At 42.5% G+C, this 24247-nt stretch overlaps 1 long non-coding RNA gene across 2 annotated transcripts; it reads left to right on the forward strand.

Annotated features, from left to right (window-relative positions):
* The first annotated feature begins 4810 nt into the window (after window positions 1-4810).
* On the forward strand, window positions 4811-23573 carry LOC136012816 (uncharacterized). Of its 2 annotated transcripts, none has more exons than XR_010611975.1 (3): window positions 4811-6850; window positions 9191-9324; window positions 23197-23573. It is a non-coding gene; the product is annotated as an uncharacterized LOC136012816 (long non-coding RNA). The 2 variants fall into 2 exon arrangements; XR_010611974.1 differs by lacking the exon at window positions 23197-23573 and adding an exon at window positions 12983-14905.
* The last annotated feature ends 674 nt before the right edge of the window (window positions 23574-24247 follow it).

The following is a 24247-nucleotide window of genomic DNA, read 5'->3' on the forward strand; positions in this document are numbered from 1 at the left end:
GTCTCCTCTTCTCCACCCTGAAAATGAGAGATGCGTTTTAGAAGTGTCACAGGTCACAGCACTGCCAGAACCATGCTGGCGAAATGTGCTGGGGTTTGGGGGCTGTCCTTCCTCAGCCCCACATTATGCTCTGCCCCACAGCAGGCAGGGAGAGCCTGTAGAACCACGTGCTGTCCCAACAGAGAGAGAAGAGATACACAAGCCATCATGCGGTGTGCAGTGGCTCACAGCTGGGCATTTGTACATTGCGAATGTCACTGGTTGGAGTATCTTCTGATCCAGCTCTCCAAGTATGCATGCAGGAGGGGAGCCCAGTTGTGGCTGCTGCTTCTGTCCAAGCTTGTGCTAGCTCCAGGGAGCATTGTCTCTGATGACTTTAAGGTCTGATGCAAATTAGGTCCACTACACTCTTCATCAGGGATAACTTCCCACCTCTTTCTCCGCTGTGGCTATCAGCAGACACTCCTGTGTGGGAACAGCAGACTTCCACCGAGGATGTACCACCCCAGGAAGGGCTTGCATGCTGTTGAGGCGCTCTGGCTCTCGTTTGGCTCTGACCCTGCTCTCATGGTGGTGGATGAGAGCTTCTGAGTCACTCAGAGTGGGAGGGGATCAGATCATTTCAAACCCCTCCAGCGTTTGAACAGCCACAGCGCTTACGAGGCACAACTTCAACTTCTGTACAATTTATAATTTCTTTTAATTGCTTAAAGCGCTCTAATTTTTACACCGTTGTGAAAGGATCTTTGTTTACAGTGATTGCAGAGGGTAATATTTCTAGCACGGGTAACCATGGCAATGAATAATTCTATTCTCAGGAACTGTGCCAGCTGCACTAATGCCTCATAGTAGCACTCAAGCAGTTTGCTAATGAGAGACTTCTCGTTTATTGTTAGAGGACATTTTCCCGTGTCCACGCATTAGCCTGTAGTTTCTTAAAACCACGTTCTTTATCAGTAATACATGGAGAAAACCAGAGGAAACCAAGCAAATCTCAGTTACACAGCACATAAAGTTTTCCTGCTTTTATTTTCTTGGCGATTGTATTATAGGATACATTATTCAAGGAAACTTCTGGTATGCAATAGTCTGTTTTGTTTTTACAACCACCTTCTAAAATAAGGATGAGCTTTGGATACTTGAGAGCGGCTGTTTCTTACACAAAAAGACACCAACCCCTAAACTGATCTAGTCAAAGATAGATGGGTTTTATCACTAGAGGAAGAACTTTAACTATTTTACAAGATTAGTTTTAGAAAGAATTTTGAGTAAAAAAAATTTAGAAAAATATTACTTTATAAAAATATATCTTGTATATCTATAAATGGAGTAAAATTACTTCAACACCAATTCATTGAAATTGATTAAAATATTGTTCTCATCTATGTATGAACATAATTATGGTATTTGTAAAAAAAATCTATAAAATAAGCAAATATGTATTTCTACATGCTTCATTATTTAAAAGCAATTTAAACTGTTTCAACAATAAATATTCCAAATGTAATACTTTTTTAGCTTATATGATTTAGGATATGTTCAGTAGAAACCCTTCAGGAACAACTGAACTGTCATTCCTGTCATTCCATGGACCATGGTCTCAGAGTACAAAAACAGACAGGTGGAATAAAGCATCCTCTCCTGTTTTCAGAAAAATACTAACAACAATCCCAAGTCTCTTATCCAAGATCAAAATCCTTAGGAAAGATTTATGGAGCAACTGTTGAATTGGGCAAAGTTGTTTGGAATGGTTGTAGCTTGAGGGTTTCTAGAAAAGCATTTCTTAGCCTTGTGTCTGATCAGAGAGAAAGGTGAATGCATCCAAATAAACAGCACAGCAGGAACCTTTAGGTTTCTTCGTGTCACAAAGCAGACTGATCTCGTTTCTCTTGTTAATGCCCTAATTAGTGGGCACTGTTGTCACAGTCTCTAAGTGACGGACATCTGCACAGAACCAGCTCTCCGTGTAGCTCACACAGTACACAGCCTCCCTTCGCAAGGCTCCCTCTCATCACCCATTAGTGCTCTGCTCTCCAGAAAAGATCCTCTGCCGGTTCCCCTAAAGGCAAAGCAATATCCATCAGCCCCAGCTTCCCAGCTGCAGTTTGGGCTGACTTAAAGAACAATTCCCACAGATTATGGTTCTGCTGAGCCTGGGATAGCTCGGTTCCTCTGAAGCTCAGTAACGCCCCCACCTCTTTAGCATTTAAAGAAGTAGGTCAGTTCTGACATGAAAACAGCCTGGAAAAGCCGTGGTGATTTTCCACCAAACTGTCACAACTCAGCGGCTGACTTTTCTTCCCTTCTTTCCCCCTCCGGCTAAGCCAGTTCCTGGGTTTAATTCAAATGGTCAGGTCACTTGGGTTTTCCTCTGTTCACTGAAACTACAAACACTCATTTTGTGGACATTTACAGCCCATTTGAATCCCTCCGTTTCATCCTGGTGCAGACAGCCACCAAGAGGACTGGTCCTCCCAGTCCCGGAGCCTGCATCCCAGCAGGGCTCTCCCCACATCTCTGCTTGGCACAGCAGAAGGCACTGGTTTTCAGGCAGCCAAGCCCAGACTTAACACACGTGCCCATGGTGGGGATATTGCAAATGGAGCTGATACTTCAGGCCTTCAGGTTTCCTCCTCTGTGTATGAAGTCATGCTGCCTCCTCTCCCTACTTTCAGTGGAGGCTTAGAGGATATTCCGATGGAACAGTGGCACAGGAATGGTTTGTGTTCTTCTGTGCATTGACCTGATGGACTGGATGGCAAACTTGATGAACCCTGCAGAAATTGCCTAAAAGAGAGCTGGTGGGTGACCTAGAGCCATTGACCTGCTCTAAACACTGAGCTACCCAGTGTTTGTTGCTATTTTCATGGCTACCACAAATAGCTGCCCCACCATGTGAATGCTCTGATTCTGGGGTTTATTTCTTTTTCTATGAAAGATGCACTGACAAAGAAAGAGCTACAGAAATGAAAGAGAAAAAAAGGGGAGAGAGTCACTTCATACAGCTCTTCCGGATCGCAGATACCCAGGCTCTTCTCAGAGTTGTAAATACAGCATGTACTTCTTAAGGTCTGTGGAGTTATTCATTTATGCTGGCAGAGCTACTGCAGTAGTGCAGGATAAGTGCTCAGGGAACAGGGAAGTTGCACCGCGGTTATTAAAGAAGGCTATCCTGAAGGGGGAGATTTATACAAATTCCTGCTGGGTTTGGGAGCTCATGACAGGACCAGTACTTTGCATGATGCTGTGGCTGTTTCTCCCAAGTGAGCTGAGCTGGGATCTCACCTCTCATTTTATTGTGGGCACAGAAATCCTCTCTGCTTTTCAGGCATGGGGATGTGGTGCCAAAAAAAGCTTCCGTTGCAGGGACACAGAGGGTTAATGGGCTGTAGTTTCTGAGGCAGTCCTGTGTTCATCCTTTTATGAGGGCTGCAGTGCTGCTCATTAGACACAATTAGTCTCCAGCGCTGTGCTCTCTTGTCAGCTCGTGCCATCATCATGGGCCAACTCATCCGTGAGGAAGCAGCTGGGCACCCCACGCTGACCAGCATCTCCTCTGATGTCTCCCTTTGCTCTTGCTCCTCACAGGTGGTTTGGGTAAATGAACACAATACATTGATGACAGTCACTTCTAAGCCCCATGAATGAGGGGAAACGTGGACAGCTTCTTCTGCTGCTGAAAATTAAGCTTGAGATTGAATTAGATGCAGTTGGAGAGATGTCTGCCATTCCCTAGTGCCAGGGAGCTCTGTAATTGCTCTGCAAGACAGTTAAAGAGGAAACAGCACACTGATTGGGAAGTTTTCTCTGCTAGATCTTATCCTTAACATCAGGGCCAGCTGTAGATGATGTAAAACACTGCCATACTTCTCCAGAGACCTCTCTTTGGACAAATCGTCATCTGTCTTTGGCAGCCCTAAGACCATGGGAGAAGTTATTGCTCAGCCAGGTCAGAGGATGGTTTTCAACACCCTTCTGCCAAATACACTATTCCTGGGCTCCTGTATAAACCTGCTTTCCCTTCAGAGCTGGTTTTACAGGTCTGTCTGACCCGTTCCCAGCATGTGGGCTGCATGTTACAAGGCAGCTGCCAGCAGCTACCCAAGGTAGTAGGTCTTGGCCTGATTCCTTCTCATCTGCTGCAATCCAAACCCCAGACAGATCACAAACACCACCTGAGACATTACAGTTATTTCTACAGCAGATCTCAGTTATACTGAACACCCCAGAAACCCTCCACAAAACACATTGGAGACCCTGAAACTATCATCTAGGAAAAGGCCAAATGCGCTTTACCTTAGCTCCAAAAGCTTGATACTATCATGCAAAAATGCATGTCCCCATTAAGCTTGACACTCCCTGCCCCACCAGAGATCCAGGCAACTGTGGGATCCTCAGCTAGACTTGTTTGTCAGCCATGACTTCAATTTCTCATTTTCGCCAAACTAACTTGTTTTTCCTTTTTCTTTACAGCTTACAAGTCATTGAAGAGCAACTGAATTAGATGTAAAGACTACAAAACCCAGATATTAGGGCCCTGTTGTATGATAAAGATGTTTTACAAGCATTTGAAGTCTAGCTGAAGGTGGCCCATGGAGAATTCCTGCTGGGCACAGGAGCTGGACAAGAGCTTCCAGTTCTGACAACCTGTGGGACATGACTGTAGCTCTGGCGTAACCATGCCTTGTGGGACAGTTCAGAGTGGTAACCCTTAGACCTGCACCTACATGACTCCAGTTTGTCCTGCATCCTACATCCTACCTTTGTCACACCTGTTTTGCTCCGATCTCTTTTTAAGCTATGATGCATTTCGAGTGTGTTGAAATGGGGCTTTGCCAGGGCCTTTGGGAGGTGGGGGGCATTGCAGCTCTGACATTACCTTTTTGCTGCCTCCTCCCTGCTGGTGGAGTTCACCTGGCTGCTCACTGGTGCCATGAGGATGAAATGCACCGCTGCCCTGTCAAGCTGCCCTGTTGTGCTGCTGGTAAACTGCTGGCTGCTTGGGAGCTGAGCTCTACTTCTGTTCCTGTCTCTGAGCTGAGGAAGAAGACCACACAAGCCTCTGTGTTTCAAAGGCAGAAAAACTATCCTTTCATATAAAACCATTTTGACTTGAGGCTGATGCTCAAGCATGTTCAAGCAATGAAAGGCTTATTTAGTAAGTGCCCTTGTGGCATGCAGGCTGCATCCATAGCCCAAGAAGAGGTGTAGGGGGAATGGTTTTGGCAGAATTTCCTTTCTCCCTGCAAGTGGTGAGCCCAGGAGTTGAACGCCGGGAGCTGACCCTCGGCAGCTGGCACGGCAGGAGGGACAGCAGACATGGGCAGACGGACTTGTGCATGCAAGCTGCCGTCTCCTCGCCTCGCTTAAGCTGGTTGGCATCCTGATCCACATTTGCCCGGGGCCTGGTGATGCTGCTGTCTTCTTCTGCTGCTGTCAGGTCCCAGTACCAATCCTGCACCTAGGGACTGCTCTGTTCCATCTGCATCTCCAAGGGGTTTACACAGGGGCAGGGATGTCACAAGGGTAGAGGGAGAAGGATCTCAAAGGTTTGTCGAGCAGAAGCTGCAGAAAGAGGTATAGTGGGAAATTAATAATAGATTTTGCAATAGGGAGGGGGAAACATTTCTGAATGTGGAAGGAAAAGGCTCATCTAGTGAAATCCTTCTTGGTTTGGAGCTCTTCTGCCTGCTTGGTTGCTAAATTCCTACTCCTGCAGTTTGTATGCAGGTAACAGTTCCACACAGTGACTTGTGTGTTTAGAATCAGGAATTACAGCTTTCTCCCAGTATTGAGCACAGGCCTGTGAAGAGGCTGAGTCTCCCAAACGGAATCTTCCTTTTTTTTTATTTATTTATATATCTCTTTTAATTAATGTGGTTTCCATTATCTCCCAGCTGCTGTCAAGGAACAGTCTGGAATGACTCACAACAGTCTCCAGTTGTCTCTTATGATGTCTGGCCTGAAGTGGATAGGATGTCTGTGCTTTGCAAGCCATGCAGAGGAAGAAGAAGCCCAGGAGCACAGAGGACACTAAGCCCCTTCCTAGGAGCAGCTCCCCTACCATGCCAGCCCCCTGCCAAGAGCACCTCATGGGAGGGAGAGGCTTCACTGGGGAGGTGTGATGTGCCTCAATATGATGACTTCTGCCTGGTTGCTATGCCAGGGGCTTCTCCCTCTTTTGCTGGAGGGAAGCTGCCCAACCATGCCAACAGGCAGCCTCCTGCATTGCCAAGGGTGCAGTGCAGGAGGTGGAAGGATGGGGAGGCCATTGGGTGGGGGACATGCAACTATTTATCTCTCCTCTGCTAGTAAGTCTGCCCAAGTGCTGTGTCTGTCCAAGAAGAGTCTGCTTGAATCAGTGGGTTTTGCTTAGAAATCGAATGCACTGCAAACACAACAGAATACAACTCTCTAGTGGTACCTCAGGCACTACCCCTCCTTGGCTCACAGGAGCATTCATTTTACTTAACACCCATGCTGGGCCAAGTTCTTCTCTCCACTTAGGTAATTTTTGTCCAATTATTCCCCAGACCACCTTCTCTTTCTCTTTTTTAATTTTGCCCATCAAGTCCTGGGTCTTTTGGGTTTGGAGCAGAGAAGAGCTGCAGTGAACCTGCTGTGGGCTGCTTGCCCTGTGGGGATTCAGGGCCTGTACATTTGCCTACAAAACAAAGAACACTGGAGAAATAAGGGTAGCCTGCCTATTATCTGTTGATTTCCATCATAAAGGAGCACCATAGACCATGGCAGTACTTCAGTGATGTAACCCAGATGTAACAGGCAGAATTTGGCCCTCTGTGTCCTGGCATAGAAGATGGAAGGAAGCCATCAAAGTAGTTCCAAAAGGGTGAGTGCATTAACTTGGTGTGTTGGGATATAATTCTCAGAGTTAAAATGCATGAACAGAGATTTCACACTGAAATCTATGATTTCCTCCAAATTCTCTTCTTTTGTGCCTTCTGCATGCGAGCTTTTGTTAGTCAATTGCTACGCGGCATTTTACAGCGTGTCTTTTGTGCAGTGGTCCTTTCAGCTGTCATGCTCTGATCACATTCAGCCTAGATATATAGAGCATTTATTGTTTGCTTTGGGAGTTTTTTTAATTAACCTTTCCTTTAATATTCAGCTTTACTTGCCATTTGACAGCAAGATCAACATCCCCCTGAACTTCACTGAGCAACCTCAGTGCATCAGTTACAGGTCCACGTCTTGTTTCATCTATAGTTGCAAATAGGCCACAGGACTGTCTGTGTCAGTCATGCATAAGAGTGAAGACAACAGAAGTCTAAATACAGACCATAATGGAAATTACCTTCTTTTTCCTTTCCTTCTCTTTTCAGCCTCTGACCCACTTTTCCCCCATATTTCATGCCTAGTAAATGTCTTGAGCTCCATCTAAGGGTGTCCTGTCAGGGGGAAAAGAGAATTATGTTTGCTTTTTCCCCTTGTTTATGCTGCATGGAGCAGCAAGGTTTTCCCTTCTTTACCCAATAGTATTCTCTTGCTTTCTTTTTATAACTCCAGGGCTTGTCGTAATAGACTTGCTGGATAACTGGAGTAAGACAGATACACATGAATACTGCTGAGAGGAGTAATGATTTTTCATTCAGACTATTAATGTCCTTTGGGGATTTTTATTTTGTTTCATCAAAATGCCTAAAAACATGTAGAAGAAAATATACTCATGTAAATGACTGGATAATTTTTCCATCTTAGCTACGAGTTGGGCAATCACTATCTGAGACATCCTGCAAATTCTTCAGCAAAAATAGGGAAAGCCAAAATTCACATTTTCCATAGATTTTACTTTTAAGGCTATAAGAAGCAGTCCCAGTCCTCTTATGCCTTCTTTCCATATAAAAATAAGAGCACAAGCAAGAGCACAAGCCAATTTTATTGTTTTCCTTGGTAGGTCAGTGCTAACAGAGCATATTTTTAAATCCCTGCCACTGCTACAAATCCTGACCTGATTTGGAGCCTTTTCAAAGCACACAAATAAAACCAGGTTGACAAAGCTCAGCTCAGAGGCTGATTTGCCTCCATTTATCTCAACTACGATTGCCACAGGGTCAAGAAGAGCACCACCAAACTGATCAGGTAGCAGCTTTGCTTTCAAGAATACTTTATTACACTGGAGAAGCAGCATCAAATCCTATAAACTTCCTGGGATTGCTGGTGTGTTGGCCAGGGCAGTAGCAATTGCTGTACATGAACACTGACCTACAGAAGTACTTTTTCTCCTTCTCTTTCCCTCTTAGCATTTTCTTAAGTGCTCTCTTTCCAAGACCCATGTGTGCCTTTAGTGCCTGTAGCACTGACTTTCCCTAGTATATCTTTCCTCTTCTGTACAGTCCTCCCTGTTATTTCAAGGGGAAATGAAGCTCTTTATAAAGCCCTGGGAAAGGGCTTCCCTTTTGCTATAGGAGGCTACAAATTTGCCATATTTGTCCCACATTACAGTAGGACTGCAGACCCACTTGTTGTCATTCTGGCAGGATCAATAACATTGGGAAAGGAGGTCAGAATGAGCAAATAGTTTGACGCTGAGTATAGCAATAAACATCTGGGCTATAAACTCCCCTCACATACATACTCCATTTTTTTGCAGCGTTTGTCATGTAAACATGAGCAATCTGCGTTCAGAAAGGAAGTTGGGAATGATGGGAAAGGGGGAAGAATAAGGATCAAGTCACAGGTCATGTCAGTGATTAATTTAACAACATGTACTTGTGTGGATGTGTTTCAGAATTTCATTGCATCATAAAACCCATCTTAAGTAGTTTTGGGACACTGGTGAATTCTTATTGCTCTTCCCAACCTTTGTCTCTAAACCTGGAGTTATTTAAAGAAATAAATCATGAATCTCACTAAAATACCAGTATCCTATGTATGACCTGCTCTCTCTACTGTTCCTCCTGTAACTCACCCTTGCATCCTTCCTCAGAAGTGAGTGCTGCCAGTGTTGTTACTGCCCCCCCTCTGCCCATCACCCCTTTCACAAAGGCTCTCCACTTGAACTGGAAAAAAGAGATTTCCTCCCTAAAAGACCAGAATTTTATCCTTATCACTTAGCTTATACTACTGTATAATACATAGTAATCATCTAATATGTCTTCTTTATTTATAAAATCAAAGAATTTATATCCCCATCTGTCAGAGATTACATGTAAATATTCATTCTTTCCAGGATGTGATGGGGATCCACATTCCCTTTCAAGTAAGCACTGCTACCTCTTCTGTCCTAACATCTCATCCAGGGCTGCAGCCTTGAAGAGCATTTCAGAAGATACTCACTCTACTGATTCATTCTCACAGAGAGAGGTAAATACATGTATAAGCATAAAGCTGAACAGTGGTTTCTACAAGTCATTATGTACTCATTATCTGAATAATATTTAAGTGCCATAATATGAAACTGATCTTAAGGAATCACAATAACCTCAAACTCTGGGGCTGTTTTCCAGCAAGCAGACTGTATTCCTGCAGCCCTATGCTGTTTCCCCCCTACATTTTGGATTCTCTCAGCTCAAAACCTTGCTCTGTGTGTTTTCTATGGCAGTTGTCATGGGTCCATTAATTCTAGCAGCTCCAGGGTAAATTCTGTGTCTTCCTGCAGCTACATGGCATTTGATTTGTCCTGATCTACATAACCCATCTGTCCCCCGGCCTGAGAGCTGAGCCCTAGGTGCCAGGGAGCTGCTCTGAAAGGCACGGACAATAGCCATGCATAATTTCTGGATTTTTTTCTTAGCATCTGATTAAATTAATGTGAGTCTGTCCATGAGTCATGTAATGGGTGTCTGTTTAATGTACGGTTTCTCAGCCACGGTGCCTGTTTCCGAGAGGTGATGATACCAGTAAATGGAGTTACAGGTGCTTGGTTAGTCTCAGGATCTCACCTGAAGTAGTGCAGTAGTTGCTTGGTGTGGCCAAAACCCACATGCAGTGCCTCTTTGCCTCAGAGCATGGGGTAGGGCTGGGACATGGGTGCCAGCCCAGCTCATTTCTTCATCCTGGGGACTACAGCAGCAACAGTGGCACTGACAAAAGCTTCCTGGACCCAGCCCTCCACAGCCTGGTCATAGGAGCAGTGGCAGTCTCCAGTAGATCTGCTTTGGTTGACTGATCTGACTCCCCACTCAGATTCCCACATCAGACCTCATCTTTAGTACTGGAAAAAAATGGTCTTTGTGGTGTGACCTTCTTTTTATGTACAGTTTATTATATTTTTCTCCCGAATAATATTGATTTATTTAGAATCTGCAAAGGTCTGTGGCATCTGATCCAGATGGGCTAGAGGAGCTGACATCCCCTGTCACTACCACAGCAATGTCTGGCTCTGGCCTACTTGTAGCAGGCACACATCTATAATCAGATACTTACAGTTATGTGTCTGTGGATGTGTTTGCACAGTAGAAACTCTCCCCATGTTCCTCAGAGCCTGGTGCTGTTGGCTTTATTATCTATAAAATACATATATAATTATTTTTTTTTACATTTTTTATTTTTGGATGTTTTCATTCATGTAAGCAGGGCTGGAGGAAGACAGAAGGCTGAGAACAACTAGCAAAATACAAGTAGCATGCACAGCATGTTGGATTTTAGAGAAAGATGCACAAAGATGCTCAGTACAATTATAGTGTTGGACAAGCTTAAAACTTCCCTGCTAATATGCAGCCCACCATAAAAAGCAATCCAGACAAAGAGAATGAGGATGTGTTCACTTATAAGTTGTCTAAAGCTATTTTTTTCCCTTATTATCATTTTAAGGCAGTTTCTGCTGCCTTAGAACTCTTCCAGCAAGGACAAAACATGTCCTTTTCCCCCCAAAATTGTTTGTCTCCGATGCACCGTGTTGAGCCAGCAGGCATAACCCAGCGTTTTGCTGTCTCGTGTTTGGAGGGGAAGGGAAGACTCTGTGTCTGAGCTCTGCACCAAATGTGAGCAAGCAGCTCTCCTCCTTGCCCTCAGACTTTCTCTCTCCTCAAGCGAGCATGATGCTGCCTCACTAAAAGAGCTTTGAAGTCTTTGATCGGGAGTCGCTCTGGTGTGGTTCGATGTTATTGAAATGACAGTTCTGTGTTGAAAATTTCCTTGCAACCCACTCTTGTCAGAGCAGGCATTACTGGTTGGCTCCCAGTTTTACACATCACTGAGGCCTGTGCTAAGCTTGTCTCTTCGCCGACTGCTTCAACACTGCAGGGAAATGCATGTAAGAGGAGACCAAAAGAACTAGGACAGGAGACAAATACCATGAAATAATAGCTTGTAAATGAAGAAGGCCTCTGAGGAATCACATAGCCATGGATATAGATTTGCATGAAGTAAGTAACAACAGCAAAACACACCTTACAATTAAGGACATGAAAACTAGGTGAAATTTCAAGTTGGGGGATTCTTCTCCTGATACCCGTTCCTCCTGGGAGCAATCAGCCCTTGAAGCCATCTGCCCTGGAGAATCCCCAGCTCACAGTTTCCTAGCTATGAGACCCAGCAAGGGATTTGGTTTGTAATCAAGCCTGTAGCTTGTAAGACTTTTTTTTGTCCATAAATATTTGAGTTTTTCATGGTGGCAGAGAAAAACTGCCCCTCCAGAACCTTCCTCCTGATGCTTCGGCTATGCAAGTGAGGCCATGTGGGGTCCATGTCATTAGGATGTTACTACATCAAAATAAGACGTTAGTCTTCTAATGGACTGCTTACATCATGTGCCTTATAAGCAGCACAGCTGCTGCTGCACAGCAGCAGGGCCAGCCTCTCCCTCTCCATGTCCCCAAGGACCGGCTTGCAGCACACCAGCATATCAGATAACTGGGCTGATTTGGGGTAATTGACCTGTCTGGTTTGGAAGAGGGTGCACGCCTTACAGAGGAGAATTAGAGGAAGAAAGAGACAATTCTGTGGCTCACAAAATGACTGCAAGAGAGAACTGGTCTATTTCCAGAGGTGAAGGGGAAAAGTGATTTTGACAGGACAGGTTGGAGTCAAAAGGAGAAGTGTTTGCAGTCCAGTGTTCTCTTCACTGGATTGTGTAGGTTTAGGCTACATCTGCACAGACCCATGACAGACAGTTCACATCACAGATTGTACTCCCAGATGTATCTCCAGAGTAAGCCAACCGTTTCCATCCAAGGTGAAACCCACAGCCAAGGCTTGGCATTCTTCTTGCTTGACTCATCCACTTCACCCAGCAGAAGACCTGCCTCTGGACAGTATCACCCACAGTGGCAAACCTAGCACAGGATTGTACTGTGCATCAGGATCCTCTTTTCTTCCTCTACATCGCTTCTTGGAGAGCAGGACATCCCCAGTCCTTCCCTTCCCTTCCCTTCCCTTCCCTTCCCTTCCCTTCCCTTCCCTTCCCTTCCCTTCCCTTCCCTTCCCTTCCCTTCCCTTCCCTTCCCTTCCCACTTCTCCCATGGCTCTAGGACACACATCACTTCTATTCTTCTCCATCCTTTCCTCAAAGGAGTGCCAGGGAGTCCTGCAGGGCACAGTGTTGGCAGGGAGAGGTGAGTGGGACCTGGCTGCATCCCTCCCCATCCCTACTATGATACAGAGAAGCTGGGCACATTTTGGAACTAGAAGGGGAAGAAGTGGATCCTGAGAGGGAGCAGGGCCAGACACCAGACAAAGAAGGGGAGAGAAGGGAACACTAGGCTGCTGTAAATAAAGTGGCAGTAGCTGTCTGGGTTTAGACGCTTTATGTGTTTTGGATTGTGGCATTTACTACAGTGCTGTTGATAACTGCCCCATCACTAAGGATAAAAGCACTGCTGGAGCTTGAGATCACCGTGTTTGGAGGTGTGTTACCCTGGGTTGGGTTTTTTGGTTTTTTTTTTCATTTTTAGGATGGTTGTGCTAATGTCTTTGGGTCAGTCTGCCCAAATTCAAGTTCCACTGCTGTACCACATGCTTGCTGTGCTTCAGCCAATGCCACACGACGTGACCAGTGCCTGTCTTTGTGCTTTGATTTTAGGAACTCTCATTACCAGAGGGAAAACAGATGCTTCCCATCCAGACTAATCATGGAAGAAGTTTCACCCAGGGGATGCATCTGTTTAAAAACATTTTAAATGTAATCGAATTGGTCAAGTTTGAGGACCAGCAGAGCTCTGCCATGAGGGACAAAACAAAGGGGCTGAATACAGATATTAAAATCTGTGCTCACACATATTCTGGGGACTGTGCTGTGCACTTAGATATGAACTAAAATACCCGGAGGATAAAACAGCAGCTGGGATTAAAACAAAGCTGGCATCAATCCAAAGTCCCAGTAAATCACGTGGGATTATTACTTCTCTAGAGATTTTTCTGGTTTGGAAACAAAAGAAAGTAGGAACTGATTTCTGCTAAACAAAGGATTTAAGAGAAATTGCCAGCAAAATTAAGCCATTGTTCTGCAAAATCTCTACCCATTTATTAACCTAAAATGAACAATATATGAAACTCTAAACCCACTGCTTCCAAACAGTATTGGTCTCTGACAAGAGCCGCACCAGTCCATAAGGGATTATTTCCTCCACGCAGTTTACAATGTGACATGCGAAGGGTGGGAACTAATAAAATGTGCCTGGATTTCTTATAAACAAAATTTCCTTTTCTGTTTATAGAAATATTGAATGGGAACACAAAGAAAAGCAAGCATTTGGTATGTTAGAGGAGAAAGCCAGCAGAGGTGAGAGGGAAGGAACACATGCTAAAAAATAGGATATAAAAGAGAGTCTTAAAAATACACTGGAGCAGAAGTGTCGGAACAGTCCTTAAAATAACCTGGCTGATGGGTATGACAAATGATACAGAACTAGCGTTTGCTGCAATCAGATGCCCAGATGAAGCATCCACCTTTAACCACATTCCCTGGGAGGCTTCTGTCTGGACCACTTGCTAGAAACCAGCCACAGTTCACAGCTGGCATCCAATGGCAACAGATGTTTGCCAGCACCCTCTGAGAAATGAATTTATGCAAACCAAACTCCCAGTAAACGCATCATAATCCCCATCAGCATCAAATGAGTAGGAAGAGTCAGTTTTGTCAAGGAGAACAAGGACTGAAGAGCAATCAGGAGTGGACTAGTACTGCCATCTCTCCATTTGGAGCCAGACGGATGTCTGAGGTGCTGCCTTGTCTCATTGCTTAGGCTGGAATAACTTTATTGAGAACTGAAAGTAATTATTTGAAAAATGAGAACTAAGCCATCCCCAGTTATCCACTTTTGCAAAGGCTAGCATTATATTTCAGAGGTTATTAGAAAATCAGCTGCTTTATAGGGTTTTTGTCACAGCTATGGCTTGGGCTTCTCTTTGGTAAGAAACACAGATTAATCCCACGTTACTCTTTCTTCCAAGGCTCCAGCATAAGTGATTCAAAGGAAACTGTTAGTGCAGCCTTCACTGAACATTGCATTAATTGAGCTTGCTACAAGGCAGGCATATACAAAGTGGCTGCAAGTCAAACATCACTTGAGTAGGGGAATATGAGTATTCTGGGATGAGAATAATCTGGCCACAGACCAGATTTTTGTTGAATTCATTGCGTGACATCTTAGAGCCGAAGTACCAGGAGTCCAAACGTCTGAGTAGAACATGTAGGATATGAGAAACAGATACTGTGAAAGCCTTCATCTACATAACTGTAGTATCTAATTGTGAAGGATACTTCAGTGTAGTGCCATTCATATGAAGTGCACACCAACTGTACCTATCTTAAGATTTCATATCACCCTTATCATGGTATCTGAGCCCTACACAGGCAATGCTCTTAGGAAACTCTAGAAAATATATGTAGTTAATCCATGGATTTTTCCTCTCCCCGTGGTAGCAGGGGTTTAGTTTTCCTCCTTTTTTTTCTTCTTCTCTTTTAAATCCTTCTCTGTTTGGTGAGTTGGTTTTACTGTGTCGTTATGCTAATAGAGAAAAAAGCTTTTGTGGGTGGTTGATGATCAGCAATTAGAATTCACAGTTTCTTCTAGGAATGTGTTCAATAGTCCAACCCTTTGATCAAGAAGGTAACTTTTAGATCACAATGATTAATAAAAAGAATTAAAAAAGAGGACATTAGACTGTCTCTTTCTTTGTAGCCTCATGCTCTAACTGGAGTGCATCTAACCAACAAGATTCAGAATGAAATTCAGGTCCTGCTTTTCCCATCTTAGAGTCTCTGAAGCATATAAATGTACTTTGCACAGCTACGATTTTCTTTGCTAAATATTCTGTGCAAGTCAAAGGCACGTATCTGTAAATCTACTCTGTTTTATCACTGATGTAATGACATTTACTGGGAAGCACATTAGGAAAAGATAGTCTGGGCTTACTTCATTCTCACAAAAACCTGCAATTTAACCTGGGTGTCAGAAGATGGCAGCAGTAAAGCACAATTTTTGCCTTTTTTTGTCCATAGCTTTTGTTTCAAACCATGTTTTTGTTCCAAAAACAGCTAGATTTTTAAAACGTGTAATTTTTAACAGTAGCATCAACTATGACAGCATCCTTCCAGTAAATGTGAATGCTTGACTGCCTTTCATCCTAATGTAAAGCAGTATGAAGAGCAGAATACACCTTATTACATGCAAGCACACTTTTACAAAAATCATGTTTCTGTGTTTTCTTTGGAAAACTAATGATCGATCTTATCCATAAGAAAATTTCTGTAAATGTCTGTGAGGTGAACTGAATTTCAAGCATCATTTCTTTTAAATAATAATTTAAAAGATCTCTTTATATTGCAAGCATTTCTCCCAGTGAAGACTACATTTTAAAACTCAGGAAAAGCCAAAAGTCTGCAGTGGGAATATTCATCCGCTGATGAATGTTCAACAGTTTCCCTCCACCTTGAAGGTCTTTGGCTGTGAGTCTTGTCAGCTTCACCCATAGCTTAGCAGGGTGGCAGCTGTCACAGGACACAGTGTTGCCAAGAGTCAAAGAGTGTTTGGTTGAGGCTGTTATCACAGGAAGAAAAGCCAAGAAATGAGGCACTGTCACTGAGTCTGTGGTCCGTTTTGCAGTAATAACTTAATTTGGCTACCAGACCATATTCTCAAGGTTTATTATCTGACATGACTGTCAATACGCTTGCTGAGCTTTGGCATGACAAGGCCTGCCCTTCTTCAAGTTCTGATCTACCAGTTGCCTTACTTTGCCGCTATCCTTGTGAATGTCATTACATTTCACTCTCACTTCAGAGAGATTTGAAGCAATTCATCCACTTTTTTCCATCACTTCGAGGGGACAGTCCTGGGAATGCTCCTGTTTGATGCGAAACAGATGCTGGGTTTGACAGTGTGTGATATTGTCTGTGGTAATAAAATCAGTGCAATATGTCATAGAATTATAGAATCATAGAATAGTTAGGGTTTGGAAAGGACCTTAAGATCATCTAGTTCCAGCCCCCCTGCCATGGGCAGGGATACCTCACACTAAACCATGCTGCCCAAGGCTCTGTCCAACCTAGCCTTGAATACTGCCAGGGGTGGAGCATTCACAACTTCCTTGGGCAGCCCATTCCAGTGCTTCGCCACCATTACAGTAAAGAATTTCCTCCTATATCTAACCTGAACTTCCCCTGTTTAAGTTTTAACCCATTACCCCTTGTGCTACCACTGCAGTCCCTAATGAAGAGTCCCTCCCCAGCATCTTTATAGGCCCCCTTCAGATACTGGAAGGCTGCTATGATGTCTATATATTACAGTGGTTTTATCCCCTTTGCCATGTACCTCACTCTCTTTACCTCAACGGGGAGGATTTGCCCCAGGGCATCTTTCTGTAACTATACTGAAGAGCCAGTTGCCTTTTTCTAGGCAGAGCTCCTGAGTGCTCTGGTTGTGCAATATGTCATTTCAGTGTGCCCCTCCCTTGAGAATGATGAAGCCAAGACAGTTTCTTCTCCCTGGGCTAAAGCTATTGCTTTTGCCTGACAGACAGGATTCAAATGGCCCCAGTTAACTGCTTCTGAGGACAGTTGTAAGTCACAACTATGCAGTTATTAATCCTGTACAACAGAAACATGTAAGCTTATTCATCACAGAGTTTCTCCATCGTTATAACAATATGACTCAACTAATTTTACAAAGACCTTTCTATTGCTTGCTTTAATGAAGATGCAATAGATAGTGATCACACAAGCTATAAAAATTACCAGTGTGGTTTGAGCAGTCTATTGGTCACACAAAAGAGAGGAAAGGCTCTTCAAATTGTGGTATCATCCTAAGTCCTGAGAGCCAACTAGATTTCCAGTTGATTTTTAGAGGTACTCTGAATTAGTATTTAAGAAAACAATGGTTTTTAGTCAAAAAGACAAGTTATGTTAGAGATGTGGAGACTTTCATTCTTTATGTTTTACAGGGTGTATTTTAAACCACCAAGTGTTGTAATCCTGTAACAAAAATTTGCATAAAACATAAACATCTAGAGGTAATGAATGGATATATCCCCATAGACTTGTGGAGAGTGGAGTTTATGAAATCAGAGTGCACTATCATTCAGTCACATATTTTTCTTAGATATATTGGCTCTGCACACAACTACAGGTAGGACTGCATGATCTTCCCTGTCTTGCTGTATTATGTAACACATGATTGTTATCAGTAATAACAGTCAAACTAATGCCTTCTTTATTCCACTTAACCAGTTGGGTCAGACAATAAAATAATCTGTCTCACTTTCAATTTAATTTTGGGAATCATGGGAATCATCAGTGCTATTTGGCAAAGTCCCTGCAAGAAGGAATATATACGACTGAAAAAAATGAAAAAAAAATCCCTGTACACTGATGCTGTCTTGATAATGCCTAAAAATCCATCTATGTGGCAACTTTAGTTTCCTGATCAAATCAAAATATGTGAACACTATCTATAAAAATGTCTGTAAAAACTTTGATAAAGATTTTGCCTGGGAAAACTACTCAGGGAAAACTACTCAGTCACTCATAACACTAAGGAAATATATTAATGGACTTTTCCTATTCATCCAATCAGAAAGTGATTTTCTTCAATATAGGTAGTTGTACTTCCATTGAGGTTCAAAATAAAAATGATGTAGCTTCTCTATCAGAGGTATCGCAGATGTTCCCATATAGTAAATGGATCCCAGTGCCCTCCAGAGAGAACACTTTACTCATTATAAGCTGGGGCGTACTGCAGCAGCTTAAACCCCTCTTGTTTATATTCACGTCCCTGGGGAATGATCAAAAGTTCATGTTCATGGACAAATTGGCTTCTCAATGTGTGTGTGCTCAGTGTGTAAGGCCTTGACCCCTCCAGCTCCCTTTGAGTGTTGAGCAAGTGGTGCACTTCAGTCAGTGTGCTCCCAGTCTGGCTCTGTGGGACAGGATATATGCAGGAGGCTGCTATTTTGCTTTTCCTAATTCCTTCTGTTTCCACAGAACATGCCACTGTGTGTCCAGCAGTGATTTTACATGTGGAAATGCCTGCAGACCTCTGTGCAAGTGCAGGTTCAGTGAGGCAGGGGCTGTCTGAGGCATAATGGGATCTCACTTAGAGCCACATTATTAACCACTGAAATAGAAAAACCCTCAGAGAGATGTTTAGGAAGTCTGGAAATAAATGTTGAGCTTTGGGTATAGGTATTCTTTCCAGGCTGAGCTACTGACTGGAACAGAAAGGCATCTGAGAATCCCGTCAATTATCAGACAATTACTGCAGGCCGTCAGCAGTGGCACTGGTTCTTTATTTCTACAAAAACTGAGAAAAATGTCTTTTACACTGAGAGGTACTGTTGTGGAAACTTTATTTACTGGCACTGCACACATGGCAAGAACTTCACCCAGAGTGAAAGCTGGAGAGCAGCTGATGACATATAATCAAGGCCTTAAGAAAGTATCTGTGGCAGGCACTTGATTGCAGAGTACAGTGCAGTGATTACAAGCCAAGGTACCCCCGGATCATAAATCTGATTAGGTACATTTTAAGCTCTAAGAATATTCAGAAAATTCATCTGAGCCAAATATACATTCAGGATTCAGAAACAAACACCATTTCTCCACATACGGCTAAAACTTCAAAGTAGTAAGAATTTGCACATGTAATCCTTACCTTGTTGTTCAGTAGGACATTAGATAGACACTTGTACTACTGTTAATGATTAAGCTTTCGCATAACACAGGGGAGAATATTATAGGTGGTGGCAATGCAAACTCTACCTGAAAGGCCTGAAATATTGCATTTTCCATGTTTGCTCCTATTGGTCGGTTGGACTTGCGAAAATAGGATGTGACATCTGCCTGGGCTTGTGTGTGCAAAATAGCAGCTGTGTGAGATGTGATAGGCAATAATTGGCTGCCTGCAGAGCAAGAAAACACCCACGTAAATGACGTCTCTCTCTTCTAAAATATTAGGCAAGGAACCCTTTCAACAAGGGGCAGGCAGCCTCTCAGGAAACAACTGTCAAATCTGCTTACCTCATTGTGTCTCATTAAATTGGGAAATACAGCTCTTCTAATCATTAGTTCAGACAGCGCATCATCCCACCATCCATCAAGATGGTATTATTGTAATGTGTTATTTGTGTCAAGTGTTCACCATAGCAGAGTTCTTGGAGACTCCTGTAATGCAGCCTTTTTCCCTTTCACAGAAAGGCAAAGAAACTATTTAAAATTTGTGATTCTTATGAAAGAAATAGAAAACAACACAAAAAAAGCATCATTATATTGCCAAAAAAAAATCATAGTGCACCTGCTCCTTTAACATTGTAGGCTCTTCAAACCCTTCTGTCACAACAAGGATATGACAGAGTCAAAGAAAGGAAGCAGAAGAGATCAAAGAAATGAATATATCATCTCAGTGTCTTCAAAGTAGAAGAGAGGCAACTTGGGAAGAGAAGTATCATACTGGGTCTACAAAGTCTGAATGACAAGAAGAGATTAAGCATGGAGTGTTATTCACCATTTCTCATGATACAGAAATCCTAGCTATAAAAGAAATGTGAAATGTTCAACACTGTTCAATTCCAAACAGTTAAAAGGACATACTTTTCATATAGTACATGGCCACATGGTGGAACTCATGCCATAGAGTACTTTGGATGCTGAATGGTGACTTCATTCCATGAGTTTGTAGAAGATAAGGCCACTGGCAACAGAAATAACTACTATTGCAACTTCCTGAGGAGGAGCTTCTCTTGATTGCTGAAATTTGGAAGGTGCCATGTATGTCCTATTCTTATGCTCTTCTTTAAACACTGACTTCTATGAGCTGGCTGAATATTTAATGTAAGCCAATAGACTTATACCACTGTGTGTTCCAATGGTGTGAATAATTTTTTACTTTTGCTATTATTAGCAGTCATAACGGAAATGTCAAAACAGTACCTTACATTAACAAAGTCAAGTCACTGTGTGGCACTAGGAACAGCCTTTTGCGTGTCCTTCCTATTAGAAAACTGTTGTGATAACTTCTCAGTGGATGACTGCAGGGTTTGATGTATGACTATACACTGTTTTGAAAGTTCAGTCTTGCTATAAAAGTACTGATATGGGGGTCTGAGACCATGTGAAATGAAATTAGGCTCTGTCTCACTGCCAGAAGGGAGCAACAAACTTACCCAGGAGCCACTGTCAGTTTCTGAAGGAGAGGCTTAGGCTGTCACAAAGCTGCTCTATTCCTTCAGATCCACCAGGTCAGTGGCAGGCTGGCGATGCTACCTGGGAATACTTGTGTTAAATGTGCCTGTGATGCCCACATTCAGCAAACGCATTTTTTTTCCACTCCCTCCTCCGCACCCCAAAGTTCACTTAGAAGCAATAAAATAGTCAAAGGAAAGTCCCTTCCCTGCAAGTGAATGCCCTTGCTAAACTTGTACTCCCAACATGCAGGTCATATGCCTTAGCTCTCACAAGCAATGTAGGTCAGTGAAATGCAGGGATCATGCCAAATACCCCTTACCTGTCCTCCCTGATAGGCACGTTATTTTTTCCCAGCTGAAAATGCTAGACTGAGATTTGGCAAGAATACAAATCAATCAGACACAGGCTGGTAATGATGACATCACCAGGTGTCCTGGAGTTTCAAGTTACTAAGAGCACAGCAAAATCATTAGCATGTCAAAGTACCACAGCCCAAAATGCATACAGACCGGCATAAAGAATTAGGGCATGAAGGACAGCTTATGTGGAGAGTCACTGCGAATGAAAAAAAAGAGAATACTGTGCTTGGGGCAATTCTCATTCATCAGAGTCTTGTCAGTATGATTAGAGACTACAGAATAAATGTGTCTAACCACATTTTGTTTGGCCACACTAGAAAGCAAAGGTTATGAGGGTATCCCTAATTTTTTTCTGCTCAGCAGACACAGATGTGCATAGGACCCTTTTCTCTGCCTCATCAGCAACTTCTTTTCTACTGTATAGTACATGATGATAAAAAAGATAATAAAAAGCATAGCAATTGATCTATTTTCTGACCCTCTAGATTGATGTATTTGTACTGTCAGGCAGTGTGAATCACTGCAGCCTCCCTGAAGCCGAGTAGTATTGATTTAGAGTGTTATGTCTCCATACTAAAGGCACATATGGTCATGCTGCAGTCTGCCAAGGTGGTGCCATTACTGCATAGGTGATTTTGACAATATTCTTCTTCTATCGATATTGGTGGTGAAAAGTAACCAGACAACAGTCCCTCTGAGTCATTGGTCTATCACAGGTTATTTTAGTGCAAATGTGTGCTCAGGTGCTGTATACAGTGTTTTCCAGGCAAGACATAAAACTGTGATTTTGCATTTACAAGAACTGTTCTATGAAGAAATGTAATGCTTATGAAGTCTGTCATTCTACTTACATCCCAAACTGGAAAATTGCCACTCTGCCTGTTAGAAAGTTTGTTTGCTTCCAGTGCATGCTCCTTTTTGAGCCCTATACAGTCACACATTGTTGCTGGGTGTAGTTAGACAGCTGCTTTCTTTTTCCCTCAATTCAATGGCAACCTTGTCTCCCGTTGGAGGTTGAGAATATGGTACATCCTGCTTTAAACTTGATAAATATCTCTGCATTCAGCTTGCATGGCTTTGGCAGCACTACCATTTTTATCTGTGCAAAGAAACACGAAGTGAGAGATTGTTTTACTGACATTAATGTTCAGTGGAACTGGAGCAGGTCAGTATGAAAAATGGATGTTAGTTAACTAGCAGGTGCTAGGTATGAGTAATGAAAGAAATGTGGGAGGCAAACTTTGCCCTCTTACTTTATGTAATACTTGTACCTCTGCAAAGAATGGCCTCTTTGTGCAGGCATAAGCCTTGCATTCATTTCCTGCTCTGATCTTATCTAGAGAATTTGAGTGACCCTGATATGCCATTAAATTTGGGTCCCTATACACTGAACTACTCCTTCAGATTTTACTCATTTGGTAGTACTGGTTATCCCACTTTTCTCCTTCACAGACAGATCAACACCCTCTAATATCCTTGGGCTAATTTTGTGTGTAAGTCATAACACAAAGCAAACTTGATCTGGTAATAACAATCACAGCTTTTGAAATGGGGCATACCGTAATGTGATCACACATGTCTTCAGACATACACTGCTCTAAGCCTGCAGTACCCTCAGAGTCTGGTATTTTAAAAATACAAAGACTGTCTGTCTAAAGCCTACCTATAGTCTATAGTCTAAGTACCATCTATCTATAGTCTACCGTACAATACTTCTAATTTACTTCTGCCATATAGATTTCTCAGTGAAGCAGAGCCATGATTCCCAGCTATTTGGGTAGGTATGCCAAAAAAGAAACAGTCCAGACTTTTCCAGTGTCAGTGTGTGCTGTTAGATACAGCATATTTTAAGACCAGAACTGATCATTCAAGGCTATCTTTTGCATTACATAAACCATAGTACCAGAATTTTACTTATTCAAACGCCAAGTCATTCTCTTTGTTAAAAAATGCATCTTATTTCTAGTCTGTTTTTTTTTTTTTTTTGAGCAGCTCTCCACTACTGGAAAATGTGTTATATGAACTTATAGGACTGTGAGCAAGCCATTTTGTCAGTAAATCAAGCAGAAGGAGTTCTGATTATGAAATAGGACTTTTTTTTTCAGGTGAATAACCATCTGTGTACCACTTTTTGAATACACTCCAGGTTTTGAATGTTAGTTTTGAGGTGGGGATTCAGACCAGAGCTAGGAATTTAGGCACTTATTTTATCAGTTTCCCTACTCATTCATGGTATTTTATTGCTTTTGTTTCCAGCCACAAAATGAGCAACAGCATCACATTGCAACCTACTGTAATATGGTTAAGTCACCAGAATCACAGAAAAGCTGTGGTTGGAAGGCACTGCTGGAGACTGTCTAGTCCAACACATCTCATTAAAGCAGGGTCAACTCCAGTGGGCTGTTCAGGGCAATGACTGTGGTTTTGAGAACCTCCAAGGATGAAGACTCCTCAGCTTCTCCCAGCAACCAATTCCTACAGTTCCACCCTACAGTAAAAAGAGGATTTCCACATATTTAAATGAATTTCCTGTATTCTCATTCTCTCATTTCTTATAGGAACTACTTTTTCTTAGATGAATGTTATTCTGTCTGACTTAGCAAAAATGTATTTCCAATATTTAAATAACACTAAAGGCCAAGGTAAACTTCTGTGTTTCCGTCCTCAGTAGTTCATGTTAAAACTGAATATGTACATCATACAACACCATTCTCTTAATTTTCATTATATGTGCGGGAAAATATGCATAGAAACACATGATAAAATATTCTATTTACTCACAATTTTAATATTAATTAATGTCCCATTTATTTCTTTGCTAAGTGTTACAATGTTATAATTGATTCTTCATTAGTTTCTTTGCATTCCAACAGGTAAGACTAAAAATGCCTTGTCAGGCTTTATCTATCTTTCAGACCATGCTTTACAGGAAAAATGGGCCATTACACTAAAGAAATAAAGTAAACACCCACACTGGATATTCTAATAGGGAATCACGAGGATATTTCCAAAAAAAGTGTCTTTTATAATATGTAGATTTAAAGCGCTGCTAATAATGTCAGGAAAAGAAAACTTCAAAGTATCTCAGGTTTTGCACTGACAGAAATGAAAGACTGCTGGCTTCATTGACAGAAAAGACAGACTTCAAAGTGGATAGTCATCTTCAAAAGCTTAGAACAAGTCAGATGCTTTTAATGTACACGATCTGAGAATGAAGAGAATAAGTATCTTTCTTTGGCTGTCAACCTCTCTCTTTGTAAGCTCCAAATTGTCTTAGAAGAAACAGGACTAAACCAAAAGTATTACA

This window comes from Lathamus discolor, chromosome 4, assembly GCF_037157495.1.
Source record: "Lathamus discolor isolate bLatDis1 chromosome 4, bLatDis1.hap1, whole genome shotgun sequence".
Classification (NCBI taxonomy): domain Eukaryota; kingdom Metazoa; phylum Chordata; class Aves; order Psittaciformes; family Psittacidae; genus Lathamus; species Lathamus discolor.